Source organism: Saccostrea cucullata, unplaced genomic scaffold (genome assembly GCF_032062105.1).
Source record: "Saccostrea cucullata isolate Sc308-1 unplaced genomic scaffold, CSIRO_AGI_Scuc_v1 ctg7184, whole genome shotgun sequence".
NCBI lineage: Eukaryota > Metazoa > Mollusca > Bivalvia > Ostreida > Ostreidae > Saccostrea > Saccostrea cuccullata.
In genome coordinates this window covers 1-20,483 of record NW_026927804.1, presented here as the reverse complement: position 1 = coordinate 20,483, position 20,483 = coordinate 1, and the positions used below count along the sequence as shown (strand labels likewise).

Below are 20,483 nucleotides of genomic sequence, written 5' to 3'. Positions count from 1 at the left end.
CCATTTCATGTATAAATTAAGAGTAAGAATGTCATAAGGGTTACACAAGTTACAGTATCCTACACTATAAAGTTTACATGTAAGTGCCAGTAAGGTGATAACTAGTGCAGAAAAAGTAACATAACCCATGTATGCAGATGTAACACAAACAGATTTAAAATTGATTCTTTGGCTACATTGTAAGAAGAGCCTATTTCTTATGTCATTAACCTTGAATAATGGTATACATGACAAGAAGTACTGTTGTGCATCAAGAATTGATCACAATGGAATGTACCTGTAAACACTGTAACTCATAATTTAAGGTACGCATACAATGTATCCCAGTTCGTGTATTTGTTTATACTGTGAATTTATCTATATGTTAAGAAAATAATTTTTTCCCAATTGTACTGCTTTATCTTTACAAAAGCAAGATGATCTGAAATGGAGAAGTGCTATAAAGCTGAAAGCTTAAGGCATCAAACTGAATTAATTTGAATTATTTTATTATAAATGATTCTTAGAATTAAAAAAATGCCCACTGCAAAGAAGAAGGTATTGTTTCCATACGAATTTTGCCCTGTGATTTTCTAAAAAATGAAACTGGTGTAAAAATTGAAAAATCTTGCTATTTAGATAATTGAAAATCAATGCAGAAAAATCATACAAGTCATTTTTCTTACATGGTTTTTTTAAATGCTAATTATGACGTCATAAACATGTGTATTTTCCCGTATTTTCTTAAAAAGTTGCAGAAGACACCAATTTTCAATGGAATTTTCTTTCAGATAACATTGTCCACAGGCATCGCCCACAAAGATCTTGAGATATGTGATTTGTTATTGAATTTTGCACTAAATATCAAAAAATTAACGTGGGCGACGGCTGTGGACATTGTTTTCGAAAGGAAAATCACCCTTGAAATGTGCCATTTTGAGGCTTTTTCTGTTGAAAATAGAGAAATGCTTCACATTAATGACGTCATATTTACAGAATGGTAAACCTTCATGCCATATTCTTTCCTGATTTATCAGAGGCATTTATTTTACTAATACATAAGCCAGTTTCAAAACTTTTTGATGTCATTACATTTTTAGGGCGCAATAAAGCTAAAACCATACCTTCTTCTTTTCACTTCATATTGCCTTAAAAGAGAAAAGAAACACCAGATATTAAATTAATGTTCTATTTTTATTCAGAATTTTCAGAGTTGTCATCGAACATATCATCTGCACCATTATCTGAATCTGAAGAGCATATTGGTAGCTTGTATTTGAAAAATGGATGCAAAAAATTTGAACAGTCACTGCCTTTACAATTCCATTTAACATCACAAATGTCACAGCACATATGCCTTACTCTTTTAGGATTTGATTTTGATTTGTAAGCTGAGAGTATGATATCCCTACGACATCTCTCTGTATTTAAAACATATGTTTTCATATCATCATCCAATTTTTTACACTGTTTAACCATTATAAAGTAACAAAGCCATGCATGGCCACTCCTCCGTCACGTCCTGCTCTACCAAACTGCTGAACGAATCCGTCCATATCTTTAGGAGGTCCATAGTTTATAACATATTTAATGGCTTTAAAATTGACCCCCATTCCTGCTGCACTTGTTGCAACCAAAACTCGGATGTTTCCGTCTTCTACATTCATGTCTTCTTTTATTTTTTGTTTAACAGTGTCTGGTGATTGTGAATGGAACATTTCAACATGGATTATGAGATTCCCCAATTCCATTCGTAAGGACGAAAATAATTCACTGCATGTTTTGATAGAAGGACAGAATATCAAAAATCTCTCGCAGAGTTTCTTATCCTTTTTTTAATAAATAAATCAAAGAGTAAAAAAGGTCACAAAGCAAAACAGTGCTCTTAGTTTTATGAATGAAAAGTTTGATATTTTCCCTATCAGGGTTTTGCTACTTCGTGGCAATCTACCACACAGAACTTTTTCTGCATTTCCATCCGTGCTGATTTGTTAGCTGTTGCAGTTATTAAGGTTTCGTCAAAGGTCAACATGTTCAAAAATTTATTTTTACAATAGCCCGAAAACTATTTGAGGTATAAAGTTAAAACTTTTACAGTTTATCAATGTTTCATTGATTAACAGATAGAAAGTATCACTTGATAAAAAAATACTTGGAAAACATATTAATTGAGAAAAATTCTTCTTAAAAATGCATATATTTTCAAAAAATACACCTAATTAATTCCATGCTCTTAGTGAAACCCATCATTGCAGAAACAAAATATGTTTATCAATGAAAGGCAAGTTGGACTTGAATAGTCTCTGGAAAGTTGTTTTCCCTGTTTATTTTGTCCAAATGTTAAGACTTGAAAGTGAAAGTACATTGCAAATGGCGGATTCTATAGGGGTCTTGTCTTTATACATGTCATGCTTTCAATAACAGCCTTTCAGAGACCATTCACGTCCAACTTGCCCTTCAATGATAAACATATATTATTTCTGCAATGATGGTTTTCACAAAAAGGACAGAATAAAGCAGGTGCATTTTTTTTAAAATATGCACATTTGCTGATACAATTTTTTTCCAAAAAAATCTTTTTTTAAATATTTGTTATCAAGTGATACTTTCTATCTATTAATCAATGATATATTTATAAACTGTAAACGTTTTGACTTTATACCACACATAGTTTTGGAGTTATTGTAAAAATAATTTTTTAGACAGATTGACATTTGACGAAACCTTAACAGGACAGGGCCTTGTATAAGGGATCTGATTTCACTCAGCTTGCTGAACCATACACAGAAAGGCTCGTTCTCTGTTTCATGTGTTTCACTTTTACCCCTGAAAATATTAATATATACTAACATTAAAATTCAGATTCTTAGTAGATGTTTGATTTGTCTTTTTGTAAAGTGGTAATAATATATGTCTCTATAAATTAATAAGTTTGAAAAGTTGAAATTCAACCATACCAATGCAGTACAGTATGAGCCTCATCCACAACAAATAATTTGAAGCGTTTACTTTAGGCCAGGATTTCTCTCCATTTACTCACAGACAAAATGGATTCGGGTGAAGCAAATAGGAATTGAAAATTGCCATTTATAATATCATCATCTTCGCTACAATCTCTACCAATGTACATGGCTGAAAATTACATGATTTCAAGTATTCACACTGTTCTTTCATTATCGAAATCAATGGGGAAACGATAAGTACACTGCACTCGCATCCATTTTTCTCCGTCCACATTGGCTGGAAACCTTGATAACAAATGCTTTAACCTCCACCAGTTCTGATGGAAAGAAAAGAATCCCGGCCTTTCAATAGCTGAGCAGTTGTTTCCTCCTGAAAAGGTTTCAACGTCTCTAAAATGAATTTTTCCCTCACCACAGAAAATATGTCCTCCATGTTTGTGATATTGCCGAAACTTTGTACGTAACGTAAACTCTGATTGGTTGGCTTAGCATTGAAACTCTGTAATGCGGCCAATCAAATGATGCGTGCATATGTAATTACATACGACGATATCTCGGCGAGTCTGCCTACGGGTGATAAGTAAAAGAAGAGATCACCCGTGGGTATCCGACGATGCATTTATATTTACTTGTCTTCTGTTAATATTAATGTGATTATTTATCAAATAATACAGGGTATGTAGGCATCAGGTAAAAGAGTATTCCCCATTTTCAAAAGGTGAGTTATTTCCCCTGAAGGGAACTCTTTTACTGTGTTTAATACGCATGCGCTATAAATAAAGTCACTTCCGCGGACGTTCTTGATGTAAACATATTCATGGTGTAATGCCTCTGTCATATGGAAAAATGTTATTGTGTTTGTGAATAAAAAGAAATCTTAACTGATTCGTATTTTTTTTAAATTCCCCACTCATAGTCTCATTCTGGATTTGTATTAATCTGTGTAGTACTATAATAAGGTGCTGTGTGACCCCCCCCCCCCCCTTACAAAAATAAAACGAAACAAATTACTGATAAAATGCTGATACATATTCGAATAGGCCTATTAAAAAAAAAGCTAATAAGCTAAATTTCGGTAGTGGATATTCTGCAGACGGATCATCATTATTTACAAAATCTGCGGAACAAATTTTTTACGAATTAATCTAGCCTGCTTCAGCCATATTTTCTTTGTATCTCTAGGAATTTTTTGGTGACTGATGACATGTCCATCTCTGAAATTGCTGCATATACAGCAGTAGTTCGTCTTCCGCGACCGATACCAAGGCACTGCGTTTTTGCTCGATTGTATGTCATAACATAGAACTTTTACTTACAAGAACACATTTGGTGACAATTAAAGTCCTATTTCATTTGAATTAACAGTGTTTCTAGAATTTTTTATTTGTAAAATAATTGATTCACTATATAGTATTAAAACTTTGAATGGAATTCTAAATGAATAATTTAATCTCATGTCCTTATCTAACGAAGAAAGACTAATTAAAATAGCATTGACCTGAATTCGTGTTACATATGTCGTATAAAGTCTGAGCTGCATTTAATCAAAGTTTTAGTGAAGGATCTAAGCATACGTACATGTATATTCCCGAGTAAAATACACATTTTGTTTTAGATCAGAGAATTGAGAGCAGAAACACGAAATTGATACAATAATTTCCTAGCGTATTTCTCGTTAATTAACGAAAAACATTCTTTTCTCAAGTGTTATTTATCTTTTTTAAATCCTTTCAGTGTAAGTACATCTATTTATTTTCATAAGTTATTCTTTTTTGCAAAGTGTGTAAAAAACAATATCAGAGAGAGAGAGAGAGACTCATGTAACCCCGTGTAACTGACATACATGTACATCTGTGAAAAAAATATATGTACCGTAATTTTATTGAATTCACAATAATTCTAATAATTTTTAATTTTCACAACTATGGTTCATATTCAACTGTTCAACCCATTTACATACTGTATTCATTCTCTGTACCTGTACGCACGGGGGGGGGGGGGGGGGGTCAAGGGGCTTAGCCCCAACCCCACTTTCGTCCCAATGTTACTTTTTCTATTGAAAATGTTCGATAGACAGGTTGCCACCCCCCCCCCCCTCCACACACACACACACACACAGTTAATACTACGGTAAAGTTATATAAGGGAAATGTAGTATTGTATGCCAAGGAACTGGTACTGAAATAAGTAGCTTTTTCAACTTTGGGCAAAGTTTTTCTTTGCTTGTCAACTTTTCCAGGTAAGAAAAAAATATTTCTTTGGCTACCCCCCCCCCCCCCCCACACACACACTTTTAAAGATGATGCTACGTGTCTGGCTAATTCGTATAGCTTTCTAGAAAGGAGGGGGGCTAACAGACCCTTTATAAAATAATTTATTATCTTAAAAAAAATGCAAACCGTTTCCTTCTTTTAAAATTTTTAAATACAGCGTGCAAGTTGATCACTATTTTATTGGATTATCGTATTGCGTAGTCCGCGGAAGTTAGGCTAGTGTAGAAGAGTTCCGATTTTGAGGGGAGATAACTCACTTTTGAAAATGGGGAATACCATGACCCAGGTTGTAGCTGAACTAGCAGTCTGTCTCTCAACCAGGCCCTTATACATGAGATTGGGTTTCAATGTTCTTCAGTGCTGGATGGATTTAGGAGAGGTACCAAATACTGTTGCTGAATTAGCAGAGTTTGGAGAGGAAGGTTAAAAAATTAATTGATGTATTAGTTTTAAACAGCATCGAATTAAAAATTATTTTATTTTCCACCACAGTGCACTGCCCGACAAGAGTGGTATTATATTAGCGGTACTATGAGTACTGAGCTCACTAAATTATATCCCAACTCCCACATGATTATAATGGCAAAGGCCATGTTTTGCTATGGGAAACCCAAAATAAGTGACTGATCAAAAATTTAAAAAGAATGTGTATAATGGCATTATATGATAAATAAACTACGAAAGGATAATTAAATTTTATTCAGTGGGACTACATGTAATATAGATAATTTAATTTTGGCTGTAACGCGTCATTTGATTGGATAAAAATTAATCTAAATTCAACAAGTGCTAATTGTAACGGGAACCGTTACAGATGTTCCCCAAACGCTCCCACACTCCCTTTTGGTGCCATATTCCCTGTAAGCCTTATTAAATAAGACAACATCTGTGCATTTTTGACTTTAACAACGTTTTCCCAAAAGAATACCAATTATATTCAAATTTTAACATTGAACGCGTGCCCATGTGAATGCACGTGCATAATGATCATATAATCTTGTCTACACTTTCTATATATTAAAATATACTTTATATTTTAGCATTTAGTCCAAATGTATCAAAAATCACTCATTCAAGTGTATTTTCAATTTCACCCGTTCCAAATGCACGCACGTGCGTGCACGTGCATGATGGCCAAACCTTCTTTTAGGAGTCCCTTATATCTATCTATGTTCTAAATCTCATCCTGTTTGGTTGAAAAACAAGGGAGTTATAGCCATTTCAAGTTTCAGCCAATCAGATTGCAGCACACGTGCATGTGCGTGATTTCATGATTTTTTTCTATATCATATTGTAGGATATCCTAATGCATGTCTATGTTTTAAATTTCAAAGCATTTCGTCAAAAAACAAAGGAGATATAGCCATTTAAATTTTCAGCCAATCAGATTGCAGCACGCGCGCATGCGCATGCTTTCTTGAAAATTTTTATATATCACGCTGTAGATCTTTATAAGGTAGGACTATGTTCAAAATTTCAAAGGATTATGACAAAAATGAAGAAAGATATTGAGACTTTAGTTTCAGCCAATCAGAGCGAAGCGCACATGCATGCGCGTAGGATCTTGCTATTTTGACCATGCCGTCTTGTCTATACTACTAATGTATCCTTACATTATGAGTTTCAAAAAAATTCATCAAGAAATAGAAATGTTACGGCTTTATCAATTATATTGGTTATTTCACATGTTGCATGTGCGCGCTCTATCCAGCACACGTGCATGTAGGTGCTTTCATGAAAATTCTTATATATCATGCTGTAGATCTTCATAATGTGTGACTAAGTTCAAAATTTCAAAGGATTATGACTTAAAACAAGAAAGATATTGAGACTTTAGTTTCAGCCAATCAGAGCGAAGCGCACGTGCATGCGCGTGAGATCTTGCTATTTTGACCATGTCATCGTGACTATACTACTAAGATATCCTTACATTATGAGTTTTAAGACTTTTCATCAAAAAATAGAAAAATTACGGCAATATCCATTATATTGGTCATTTCACGTGCTGCACGTGCGCGCTCTTGCAAGCACATGCGCGCAAAATGACCTTCGTTCGGCAACTCTACATAACATGCCTACTAACCCTAAAAAGGTTTCACCTAAGTCAGATGTGTTGTTTACAAGATCACTCGTGGACAAAATTTTCCCAGGAAGAAGAAAAATAATAAGAATAACTAGGGCTAATTGTAACGGGAACCGTTACAGATGTTCCCCAAACGCTCCCCAACTCCCTTTTGGGCCATATTCCGTGTAAGCTTCATTAAATAAGACAAACGCGATACATTTAAGATTTTAACAAAGTTTTCCCAGAGGTAATCAATTTCAGCATTGCACGCATGCGCATTTGAATGCATGTGCGTAATGACCATATCATCTTGTCTACACTAATCATATATTTTAATATACTAAATATTACAGCATTTAATCCAAAAATATGTTTAATCTAGTGTATTTGTAATTTTACTCATTTCACGTGCACGCACGTGCATGCATGTGCATTATGACCATACCCTTTTGTAGGAGTCTATAATGTCTATCTAAGTTCTGAATCCCATGCTGTTTGGTTGAAAACCAATGGGAGTTATAGCCATTTAAAGTTTAAGCCAATCAGATTGCAGCGCACGTGCATGCGCGTGATTTGATGAAAATTATTATATATCATATTGTAGGATATCCTAAAGCATGTCTATATTTTAAATTTCAAAGCATTTCGTCAAAAAACAAAAAAGATATTGAGAATTTTGTTTCAGCCAATCAGAGCGAAGCGCATGTTCATGCACGTGCAAGCATGCTCATGATGACCATACCTTCTTGTAGGAGTCCATTACGTCTGTCTATGTTCTAAATCCCATACTGTTTGGTTGAAAAACAGGGGAGTTATAGCCATTTAAAGTTTTAGCCAATCAGATTGCAGCGCACGTGCATGCGCGTAATTTCATGACAATTTCTATATATCATATTGTAGAACATCCTAAAGTATGCCTATGTTTTAAATTTCACAGTATTTCGTCAAAAAACAGAAAAGATATTGAGATTTTTGTTTCAGCCAATCAGAGCGAAGCGCACGTGCATGCGCGTGAGTTCGTGCTAATTTGACAGTGTCACATTATCTACACTATTAATATATCTTTAAATAATAAGTTTCAAATCATTTCATTAAAAAATGTAAAAGTTATAGCTATATTAAGTATACAAGTCATTTCACGTGTTGCACGCGCACGCACGTGCATGCGTATGCGCGCAAAATGACCTTCGTTCCGCACACCTACACTACACACCCATTAACCCTAAAAAGGTTTTAGGTCAGTTGGGTGAACAGTTTCTGAGAACACTCGCGGACAAAAAAGTACCGGAGAACAAATAAGAAAAAAAACTAGAAAGTCTGCTATTGCAAGCAATAGCATATGTCGCCCCGTACTGCACAAGACTTTCATTTTTATCCTCAATAAAACAAAAGTCCATTAGCTAAGTTTGAACAACCATCGAGTTGCATCAGTGCTTTCCATTGGAAACGGAAGACCTTAATTGGGTACATCCCAGTAATTATTTTTAGAATCGGTAGGAGAAGAAAGTAGTGCAGGAAAATTACAAGTTCCTAAATTTGCAGACTTGCATAAAAGAAATCTGGCAGATGTACTGAACTGAGCCTCATACTTGTTAATTGGCAGTATCTTTCCTATCATAAAAGCTTGGCAAATGTAATTTATGAAGAAGATCAGCCGAATTATTTTGTGTATTGTAACGCCAGTGAGAACTCTGAAATTTCCCTCTTTGACTTTCATTTTAGAGGTTCTACCGAAAAACAAATCTGACATGCCACCAGCAATTCGAGCATTTCTGCATTGCAGAGAGTTGATGTGTGTTATGACATGATAAATCATGTGTAAACTTTCTCAGTTTAGCGGAATCATGAACATTTTCGGCGAGATGAATGTTTTGTATACAGTGATGATCAAGGCTTTGCGAACCTGCAGGAGCGAATCAAAGGATTTATGAAAGTTTCAAAACGATTGCCTGAGTAGTTATTGAGAAAATCGAAATTAAAGAATTTTAACTTTCACCTGGTTTCCATGGCAATAATCGATTATTTGAAAATTTTAAATGCGAGATGCACAACTACAGATACTAATCATTAAAATAAGAAAAGTTTCATGACGAACATTTAAGGGACCAGAGAGAACACTCTCGGACAAAATTTGTCGCTTTTTACAGGTTTCCATGGCAACGGTAGACATATTGGAACTGAACGACCTCACTGCACAACTACAACCAGTGATCGTCCTTTGAGGAAAGTTTCAGAAAGATTGTCCCAGCCATCTCCGAGAAACAGCCTGGATAAAAAAAACATGCGTACAATATCAATATGTCGTCCCCGACTTCGTTCGGGGCGACATAATAACTCCTGAATTTTTCTCATCAATAACTCCTGAATTTTCCCCTTCAATTCGAGCATTTCTGCATTGCAGAGAGTTGATGTGTGTTATGACATGATAAATCATGTGTAAACTTTCTCAGTTTAGCGGAATCATGAACATTTTCGGCGAGATGAATGTTTTGTATACAGTGATGATCAAGGCTTTGCGAACCTGCAGGAGCGAATCAAAGGATTTATGAATGAATAAAAACTCTGGAAATGACGTACCAATTTTTTAATTTATACTTGCACTATCTAATGAAATGAATAATATACAAGTGATAGATATACAAGAAAACGCGAAATGATAATAAATGCAGCTGACAATCGTTATTTTTTTTTATATAGATAAAATAAAATATTTATAAATTCAAGAGACAAAACAGAAGGAGAATGAATGATGGCAAAATATCACATGATGGGAACTGAATTTTATGAATGAAGATTTTAAAAAGTTACTTGTAAGTTGTATATGTTATATCTGTGTATTCTACTTGGCTGTGTGCTTCAAAAAGGGGGGGGGGTCGTCTTGAACATAGTAAATAGCCATAACGTTTGAACGGTAAGTACTAGGGCTTTCGTATTTCAAATATGCAATCCTTGTGAAAAGAACTTTTATTGGATACGACGAACTTTGACCCTTTGACCTAGACCTTGGAGAACACATGTGTACATCTGAATCTTTTTTTCTGTTTCGTTTCTATGGCAACCGTGAGCGACTCATTACAATTATTTTGAAAGTAGAAATCACTTTGACACATTGCAAGGAATAAACGTTGAAAGTTTCAAAACGATTGCCTGAGTAGTTATTGAGAAAATCGAAATTAAAGAATTTTAACTTTCACCTGGTTTCCATGGCAATAATCGATTATTTGAAAATTTTAAATGCGAGATGCACAACTACAGATACTAATCATTAAAATAAGAAAAGTTTCATGACGAACATTTAAGGGACCAGAGAGAACACTCTCGGACAAAATTTGTCGCTTTTTACAGGTTTCCATGGCAACGGTAGACATATTGGAACTGAACGACCTCACTGCACAACTACAACCAGTGATCGTCCTTTGAGGAAAGTTTCAGAAAGATTGTCCCAGCCATCTCCGAGAAACAGCCTGGATAAAAAAAACATGCGTACAATATCAATATGTCGTCCCCGACTTCGTTCGGGGCGACATAATAACTCCTGAATTTTTCTCATCAATAACTCCTGAATTTTCCCCTTCAATTCGAGCATTTCTGCATTGCAGAGAGTTGATGTGTGTTATGACATGATAAATCATGTGTAAACTTTCTCAGTTTAGCGGAATCATGAACATTTTCGGCGAGATGAATGTTTTGTATACAGTGATGATCAAGGCTTTGCGAACCTGCAGGAGCGAATCAAAGGATTTATGAATGAATAAAAACTCTGGAAATGACGTACCAATTTTTTAATTTATACTTGCACTATCTAATGAAATGAATAATATACAAGTGATAGATATACAAGAAAACGCGAAATGATAATAAATGCAGCTGACAATCGTTATTTTTTTTTATATAGATAAAATAAAATATTTATAAATTCAAGAGACAAAACAGAAGGAGAATGAATGATGGCAAAATATCACATGATGGGAACTTTGAATTTTATGAATGAAGATTTTAAAAAGTTACTTGTAAGTTGTATATGTTATATCTGTGTATTCTACTTGGCTGTGTGCTTCAAAAAGGGGGGGGGGTTATTCTTGAACATAGTAAATAGCCATAACGTTTGAACGGTAAGTACTAGTTTTCGTATTTCAAATATGTAATCCTTGTGAAAAGAACTTTTATTGGATACGACGAACTTTGACCCTTTGACCTAGACCTTGGAGAACACATGTGTACATCTGAATATTTTTTTCTGTTTCGTTTCTATGGCAACCGTGAGCGACTCATTACAATTATTTTGAAAGTAGAAATCACTTTGACACATTGCAAGGAATAAACATTGAAAGTTTTCAAAACGATTGCCTGAGTAGTTATTGAGAAAATCGAAATTAAAGAATTTTAACTTTCACCTGGTTTCCATGGCAATAATCGATTATTTGAAAATTTTAAATGCGAGGCGTACAACTACAGATACTAATCATTAAAATAAGAAAAGTTTCATGACGAACGTTTAAGGGACCAGAGAGAACACTCTCACAAAATTTGTCGCTTATATACAGGTTTCCATGGCAACGGTAGACATATTGGAACTGAAAGTTTCACTGCACAACTACAACCAGTGATCGTCCTTTGAGGAAAGTTTCGTTGTACCATCAAAAACAGCCTGGATAAAAAAAAAATGCGTACAATATAATAATAATAATAATAACTAGAGCAAAGCTCGTTGCAAAGCAACGAGTGGGTCTTCCTTCCAAGCGATCAGCAAAAGATTAAATGTTTCTGTCTAGATTGTCAACTTTGCTAACATTCTATTTTTTGATTTGTCTCCAGAAACCCTTACTTAAATTCTTTAATTTGGTGTGAGCATCAAAGGGTACTCTCTCTAAACAGCATTTTTGAAATGCTACTTCAACAGTTTAACTTCCAATATTATGACTTTTGATATTGGATACATGTATATGATGTTTGTTGCAATTATGTTTGTGAAAAACGTGTCAAGAACAGAAACATAAGTGTTTTGCTACATTACCACTTCCAGAAGTCTTGTCCGAGAAGTAGCTCTACTGGTATGTACTTATCAAAAACCATTGCACTATTTTATGTATCTTTGTGTAGTCTACTTGTGTGCCAACTTATATTGAAATCAAACTAGAACTGTAGAAGGAGTAGCGTTTTTAAGGAATTTCACAGAAAATTCTATTTTTATTTTTAGTAACCATGGTAACACCATTCATTGAAATCAGAAACTTATGCACTATTCTATGTATCTTAGGGTAGTCTACTTGTGTGCCAAGTTATACTAAAATCAGACCAAAACTGTAGAAGGAGTAATGTTTTAAAGGAATTTCACAGAAAATTCTATTTTTAGTAACCATGGCAACATCGTTCATTGAAATTAAAAACCGATGCACTATTCCATGTATCTTAGTATAGTCTATTTGTGTGCCAAGTTATTTTGGAATCAGACCAAAACTGTAGAAGGAGTAGCGTTTTTGGAATTTCACAGAAAATTCTTCTTCTAGTAACCATGGCAACATCGTTCATCAAAATTAAAAAACGATGCACTATTCTGTGTATCTGAGTGTAGTTTTGTGTGCCAAGTAATATTGAAATCAGACCAAAACTGTAAAAATCACAAAGGAATTTCACAGAAAATTCTTCTTTTAAACCATGGCAACATCGTTCATTGAAATTAAAAACCGATGCACTATTTTATGTATCTGAGTGTAGTCTACTTGTGTGCCAAGTGTAATATTGAAATCAGACCAAAACTGTAGAAGGAGTAGCGTTTTTAAAATTTCACAAAAAATTCTATTTTTAGTAACCATGGCAACACCGTTCATAAAAATCAAAAACCAATGCACTAACTTGTGTATCTTAGTGTAGTCTACTAGTGTGCCAAGTTATATTGAAATCAGACCAAAACTGTGGAAGCTCGTTGCAAAGCAACGAGTAGCGTTTTAAAGGATTTCACAAAAATTTAATGTTTCAGTAACCATGGCAACACCGTTCATCGAAATCAAAAACCGATGCACAATTCTATGTATCTTAGTGTAGTCTACTTGTGTGCCAAGTTATATTGAAATCAGACCAAAACTGTGGAAGGATGAGGTTTAAAGGAATTCTCAAAAAAAATTCTATTATTAGTAACCATGGCAACAATGTTCATCGAACTTAAAAACCCATGCACTATTCTATGACTTTTGATATACGTGTGCCATATATTGAAATGTTTGTTGCAGGAGTATGTTTGTTGTTTACAACGTGTCATACTACAGAAACATAATCGCATGTTTTGCTACATCTGACCATAGAGCTAAAAATGGCTTTAAAATCATTTAATATACAATATAACTAGGTAAATAAAATAAACAAATTATATAATAATTCAAAAAATCCAAATGTATTTACAATAATGATGAACAATCTTCATTAGTTGCAATCAGTAAGTAGAACAATACTTTTATAATAAACGCACAGAAATGTGTTGTGTATGTTTCGAATTTGCAGCTTTCCACTAGCAACTGGTGGTACCTCAATAGGAGTGTAAAATTCTCTGAAAGGTATATTGTAAACATATTACATATGGCTGTGTATTCTTTTTTAGCGGCTTTGGCGGAATGCAGCAATCACTAAATCAAGTACAAAGCTAAAAGTCTTGTACATAAACATAAATAAGAATATCTACGCTAACTTATTCAAAAGTCAATTTCCACCAAATATTGTACAAGCTAAATATAATACATTTACAGCATTAAAGAAACAAATCTCTTTGAAGGTATTGCCCTGCATAAGAACAATTTGAATCCCCTACACTAAGGATGCTCTGTGCCAAGTTTCACTTTGGTTCTGGAAAATGATATTGTGAAATTTTAGACAATGATGATAATGGATAAAATTATGTTTTTAAAAAATTTACTGGTTCCTTTAGCTCAGATGGGCTAATAAGTATGCAACAGGCACAGTTTTGCAGTTGACATTGAAATGCGACTGGACATCTCTTCAATCTTGTTTTAGAAAACTACATGTACATGCCCTATGTACTGAATTCCTTGGAATCATACACATGTTTATGCCTTTAATTAGTTGTATGTGCCAAAATAACAATTTTTTTTACATTATACTTTAAAAAATACACATACATGTATTACAAGATCTTATATTCCTGCTGAAGACAGAGGATCTATCTTAATCATTAGAATAAGTAAGTCTAAACTTTGAAAGGGAAGACCTTAAATAAAGAGGTCAACATGCTACACAAACAAAATATTATTATATTTAAAAATAACATTTATTCCAATGTAATTACTGGTACATGTATTTCTGTTACAAAAACTATTTCACTTGAAAAACTGAGAGCAATTGATATGTTCATATTTGTGGATTTATGTTGTCAAATCAAAATTTAAAAATGATACACAGTGTGTTTAAAAATTGTCTTCACAAACCAAAACTTGACTTATTTTCACTATGCTGTTTATTCCATGTCACATCCAAACAGATGATCTTCTGGCAAATCATGGTCATGCTTGGTATCAAAATTCAGTCTTCAGATGAGTCACACCTATCCAAAAGAAATTGAAATTTTTTAATTTATAATTCTTTTACTAATAAAAAGTGCAATTCATGAGATTATAAATTAGATTATCAAATTGAGAGATAAGATATTGTCACATTTTCTGTGTATAATTTGTAAATTTTAATGTACTCTTTCATCAATTAAAAGAAGTTTACACCAATTAAGGCAGTCATTTATGCTATCCCCTAATAAGACAACATACAAGTGCAAAGTAATCATGCACTAGTGGGTTTAGGATAATGTGCTAGAGTATTTATGACAACATACTAGCACGAGGTTACAATGTGCTAGCATGTACTTCAGTGATAATATGCCAGCACACTGAATCCAACATGCAGTGAAGCTAACACTCAACAGATTGTTTAAAGTTGTGTTTGCATGATATTTTGTTTTGTGTTAACACAGCAGCGTGTTGTTTAAAGCTGCATTGGAGTGGCAGTCTGTTGAAATTAACATGCTAACACACTGCAACTTCACATCATTGGAACACCATAATTTTAAAACTGACACACCAATATCTTATGATTACTAACTAGGTAATTGCAACTGTAAATGCTGATTTCATGGTGACAATAATACCGGTAATTCACTGTATATATGAGAACTGATCAATTATAATAAGGCGTGTCCAGATAGGGCCACTTGCTAAAGCTCAATAGCACTTTCATCAAAGCGTTCCATCTTACCGACACAAAAGACGCCATTAGGCTATCACACAGCTCGCCATCACAACACTGAAAAACACTTTTGCACTAACACAAGTTCGCACCACACGCTGTCACACTAACACACAACACACTGTCACGCTAATACAATTTCACACAACAAAATATCAGGCTAACACAAGTTCACACAACACACTATCATGCTAACACAAATTCACAAACACGCTGTCTCGCTAACACAAGTTCACACAACACGCTGTCTTGCTAACACAAGTTTTACACAACACGCAGTCTCGCTAATATGAGTTCATACAACACACTGTCTAGCTAACACGAGTTAACTCAACAACACACTGTCACGCTAACATGAGTTTACACAACACGCAGTCTCACTAACACGCGTTTACACAATACACTGTCACGCTAACACGAGTTTACACAATACACTGTCACGCTAACACAAAGTCACAAAACAGGCTGTCTCACTATTCACTAACACAAGTTTGCACCAAATGTTGTTGCCATAACACACTGTCATCCCAATACCATTTCACACAACACACTGTCATTCTAATACCATTTCACACAACACACTGTCAGGCTAACACAAGTTCACACAACACACTGTCACTCTAACACGAATTCACAAAACAGGCTGTCTCACTATTCACTAACACAAGTTCGCACCAAACGCTGTTGCGATAACACACTGTCATCCTAATACCATTTCACACAACACACTGTCATCCTAATACCATTTCACACAACACACTGTCAGGCTAACACGTGTTCACACAACACACTGTCACACTAACACAAATTCAAAAAACATGCAATATCGCTAACAGGAGTTCACATAACACGCAGTCTGGCTAACACGAGGTCACACAATATGCAATCTCGCTAACACGAGTTCACACAACACACTATCTCTCTAACACCAGTTCACACGACAAATTTTCAGGATAACAAGTTCACACAACACACTGTCATGCTAACACGAATTCACACAACATGCTGTCTCATTTAATAAGAGTTCACACAACACGCTGTCTCGCTAACATTGAGTTTACACAACATGCAGTCTCGCTAACACGAGTTTACACAACACGCAGTCTCACTAACACCAGTTTACACAACACAACACGAAGTCTCGTTAATACGAGTTCAATCAACACTCTGTCTAGCTAACACGAGTTTACACAACACACTGTCACACTTACACTTTATACATGATTTCACACAACATGCTGTCCCGCTAACACGAGTTTACGCAACACATCGTCAAGCTAACAAGAATTCACACAACCCACTGTCAGGCTAACACAATTAAGTTCACAAAACACACTGCCTTGCTAACACAAATTCATACAACACACTGTCTCGCTAACACAAGTTCACACAACACACTCACATTGCTGAGTTTAAAGTAAAGGTCTACCCTAATTTGAAGAGGTTTAACACTAACATATCTCTATATTAGTAAAAAGCTTCAAATTTAAGACAAAAACATTTATGCAGTAATGTTCCTTAACATGCATCTGGCATATAAAATGAATGAGACCTTAAAAACCTCACAGTACATGTTTACTTAGCTAATTAAAGGTCTAAATTGATGCTATTCAACAATATATATCAACATCTCTGAGTATGTAAATGAGTGAAATTCTCAAATAAATATTATAAATCAAAGTATCAATAAGAAGCTGAACCTTACGTCGCAGGTTCCAATCCCATTGCTAAATGCTTTAGACAGGTTACTCCTATGAGACTGCATAAACCAAGATTCTGTGTCACGGTAGGTGTTAGCACAAAATGGATCTCATACTTCTTAAAGGCAATAAGTGCTGAGTACAAGTCTATATTTGCAGCTAATACCATCCCAAGTGGTGGCACCATGAAATGACTGAAAAATGTATGATTAAGGCAAATAAACAAACATTAAACCATTACAGCAGTCTTATCAAACAAAAAAGCAAACTTTCTATTATTACAATTTTTTAAAACAAATTTCTTTTGCAATTTAACTGAGCAATATTTGTCTTTTTTTGTCAGTAAAGTATGATATTAAATAATTAAGACTTTTTGAGAACATCTATTTATAGCGAGTCCAGACAGCAGCACAAATCCCTGCCCATAATGCGAGCTCTTATGATAACACCTTGGCAAAAGAAGATTGTGACTTGCACATTGCTCCACACAATTTTTCCGCAGTATACTTTGGACACACAGTGCTTAGCTTCTTTAACATGTTTAAGCTACATTCAAAATTCATTTCTATTTAATTTGAATTAGCTATCCTTACTCATGTTCACATGGAGCTAATGCGAAGTAATTTAACGAGCAGTGAATTCATTCGAATTAAACATTTGAATAAACTCTCAGTGTGAACATTGAGCATGGATGCACCAAATGTCAAATGTGGCTTGACAAGCACAATCTAAATTAAAACTAAATAAGTATCTGCCCTCACCCTTACAGTCACACTGTCAATATATAATTAAATGTTGAATATATTCTGTAACATTATATAGTCGTGTGAGCAATCGACAAAATGAATTAAATTTAACCCAAAATTCGTGTTCCTAGAAAAATTGGGTATGATCACAGTATGATAGATTTTGTAGTAGTTTACTGTTGAAATTACATCCTCAAATTTAAAAAAAATAGGACTAAAATATAAAGCTGTGGGGATTTAACAAATGTTAGTAAACAGATCGATGGATTGAATTGTGCATCATTATCGATTTGAAAAGATAAAATTTATGATAATATATGATTAGGAGGTCAGGATACGGTGTGTCTGTCGTATTTGCCTAAACTCAGCGCTAAAAATCGTCATGTTTCAAAAATTGTTGATTTACCCGAACTTTCATTTCTTAATCTTTCCTTTGTAAAGCAAAAATTTCATGTAAGCCAAAGTGTAAATTTTAAGTAATAAAAATATTCTAACCTTCATTCCAATGGTCAATTTTAAAAAATAAACAAGCCAATCATACATTAAAATAACGCCGTCAGCTCTTTCATCACATTAAGTGCGATACAATGATATCACTGGGGAAATTACATCCTCAAATTTAAAAAAAAATAAAATATAAAGCTGTGGGGATTTACAAGGCAAACAGAGAGCAACTGTAAAACAGATAATATATCGTGTGTCATCCTTGTTAATGTGACAGTCAGAATTTCCTCGTAAACAATTCACACAAGATTCTTAGAATATATGAATCGGCATAATTCTGCTTAGAATAATGTTCCAGAGAAGTGACAAAGTACTTCGTAGCTCCAGATTGAATGAGTGTGCATGTCTACAAACGGATTCTTTGTGAGAAAATGTTCAACTCCTCACAAATCATTCTATTTTCAGTTTGTAAACCATGGCAAACATGTGTCCGACGTCGACTCGAAGGGGCACACTAAAAACGGGATATACTAGAGACCTGATATTTACCTGACGTTTTAATTTTTAATTTAATGGTAATATTGAGTATTTTAAATGTCTTATGTACAGACTTTATGACGACTTCGAGGCATATGTTATACAAAAATACAATTGTTTGGAACATTTACAGACAAATTTGAATCAGGTCAAATCAGTGTTTAGTACATCGCGTCTTTAGTACCTTCCTATTAATTCCCACAATGCCGCGCGTTGTTTACAAACAAGCGCGAAAAAATCCTCTAAACTAGGTACTAATTATTGTTGTGTATATTGAGGTATATTTACTATACAAAAACAGCGATGAGACCGTGGTCTCTTCTATCACGTGACTAATCAGAACGAGGCTACTTTCATTTTTGCATTGCCTACGTGCAGCATGGGATCATTGATAATTAAGACCTGATGATATCTTCAGATTACAGCCTATTAAGCTGGAAGTAAGTGACAGTGTAACATAACATAAACCTTGTCATGGTCTAAAATGCAAATTTTGCACATAGAAAGCCATGATGATCATTTTTTAAATGTTTTTTACCAACTGAAATGACTAGATACTTGTCATGGTCTCTAAATAACAACTACATATAAGAGACCAGGGAATATAACACACAATATACTTGTCACAGTCTCTATATAACAACTACACACAAGAGACCAGGGAGTATTACATACTATATGCTTGTCATGGTCTCTATATAACTATTACACACAAGAGACCAGGAACTAAAACACGCTAAATACTTGTCACAGTCTCATATAACAATTACATACAAGAGACAAGGGACTAAAACACACTATATACTTGTCACGGTCTCTATACTTATTACATACAAGAGACCGGGGACTTTAATACACTACATACTTGTCATGGTCTCTTTATAACAATTACATACAAGAGACCAGGGACTATAATACACTATATACATGTCACGGTGTCTATATAACAATTACATACAAGAGACCAGGGACTATAACACACTATATACATGTCACGGTCTCTATATAACAATTACATACAAGAGACCAGGGACTATGATACGCTATATACTTGTCGTGGTCTCTATATAACAATTACATACAAGAGACCAGGGACTATTATACACTATATACATGTCATGGTCTCTTTATAACTATTTCATACACGAGACCAGGGACTATAATACACTATATACTTGTCACGGTCTCTATATAACAATTACATACAAGAGACCAGGGACTACAATACACTATATACATGTCACGGTCTCTATATAACAATTACATACAAGAGACCAGGGACTATTATACACTATATACATGTCATGGTCTCTTTATAACTATTTCATACAAGAGACCAGGGACTATAATACACTATATACTTGTCATGGTCTCTATATAACAATTACATACAAGAGACCAGGGACTTTAATACACTATATACTTGTCATGGTCTCTATATAACAATTACATACAAGAGACCAGGGACTATAATACACTATATACTTGTCATGGTCTCCATATATAACAATTACATACAAGAGACCAGGGACTAT

At 34.4% G+C, this 20,483-nt stretch overlaps 1 long non-coding RNA gene and 1 pseudogene across 1 annotated transcript; both read right to left on the bottom strand.

Annotated features, from left to right (window-relative positions):
• Positions 1 to 1,173: 1,173 nt before the first annotated feature.
• LOC134275531 (uncharacterized) lies at positions 1,174 to 3,304 on the bottom strand (annotated as a pseudogene).
• An 11,249-nt stretch (positions 3,305 to 14,553) lies between these two features.
• Positions 14,554 to 18,539, bottom strand: LOC134275528 (uncharacterized). Its single transcript, XR_009993839.1, has 3 exons — positions 18,463 to 18,539; positions 17,227 to 17,415; positions 14,554 to 14,829 (listed from the first exon to the last, which is right to left on the bottom strand). It is a non-coding gene; the product is annotated as an uncharacterized LOC134275528 (long non-coding RNA).
• Positions 18,540 to 20,483: the final 1,944 nt, after the last annotated feature.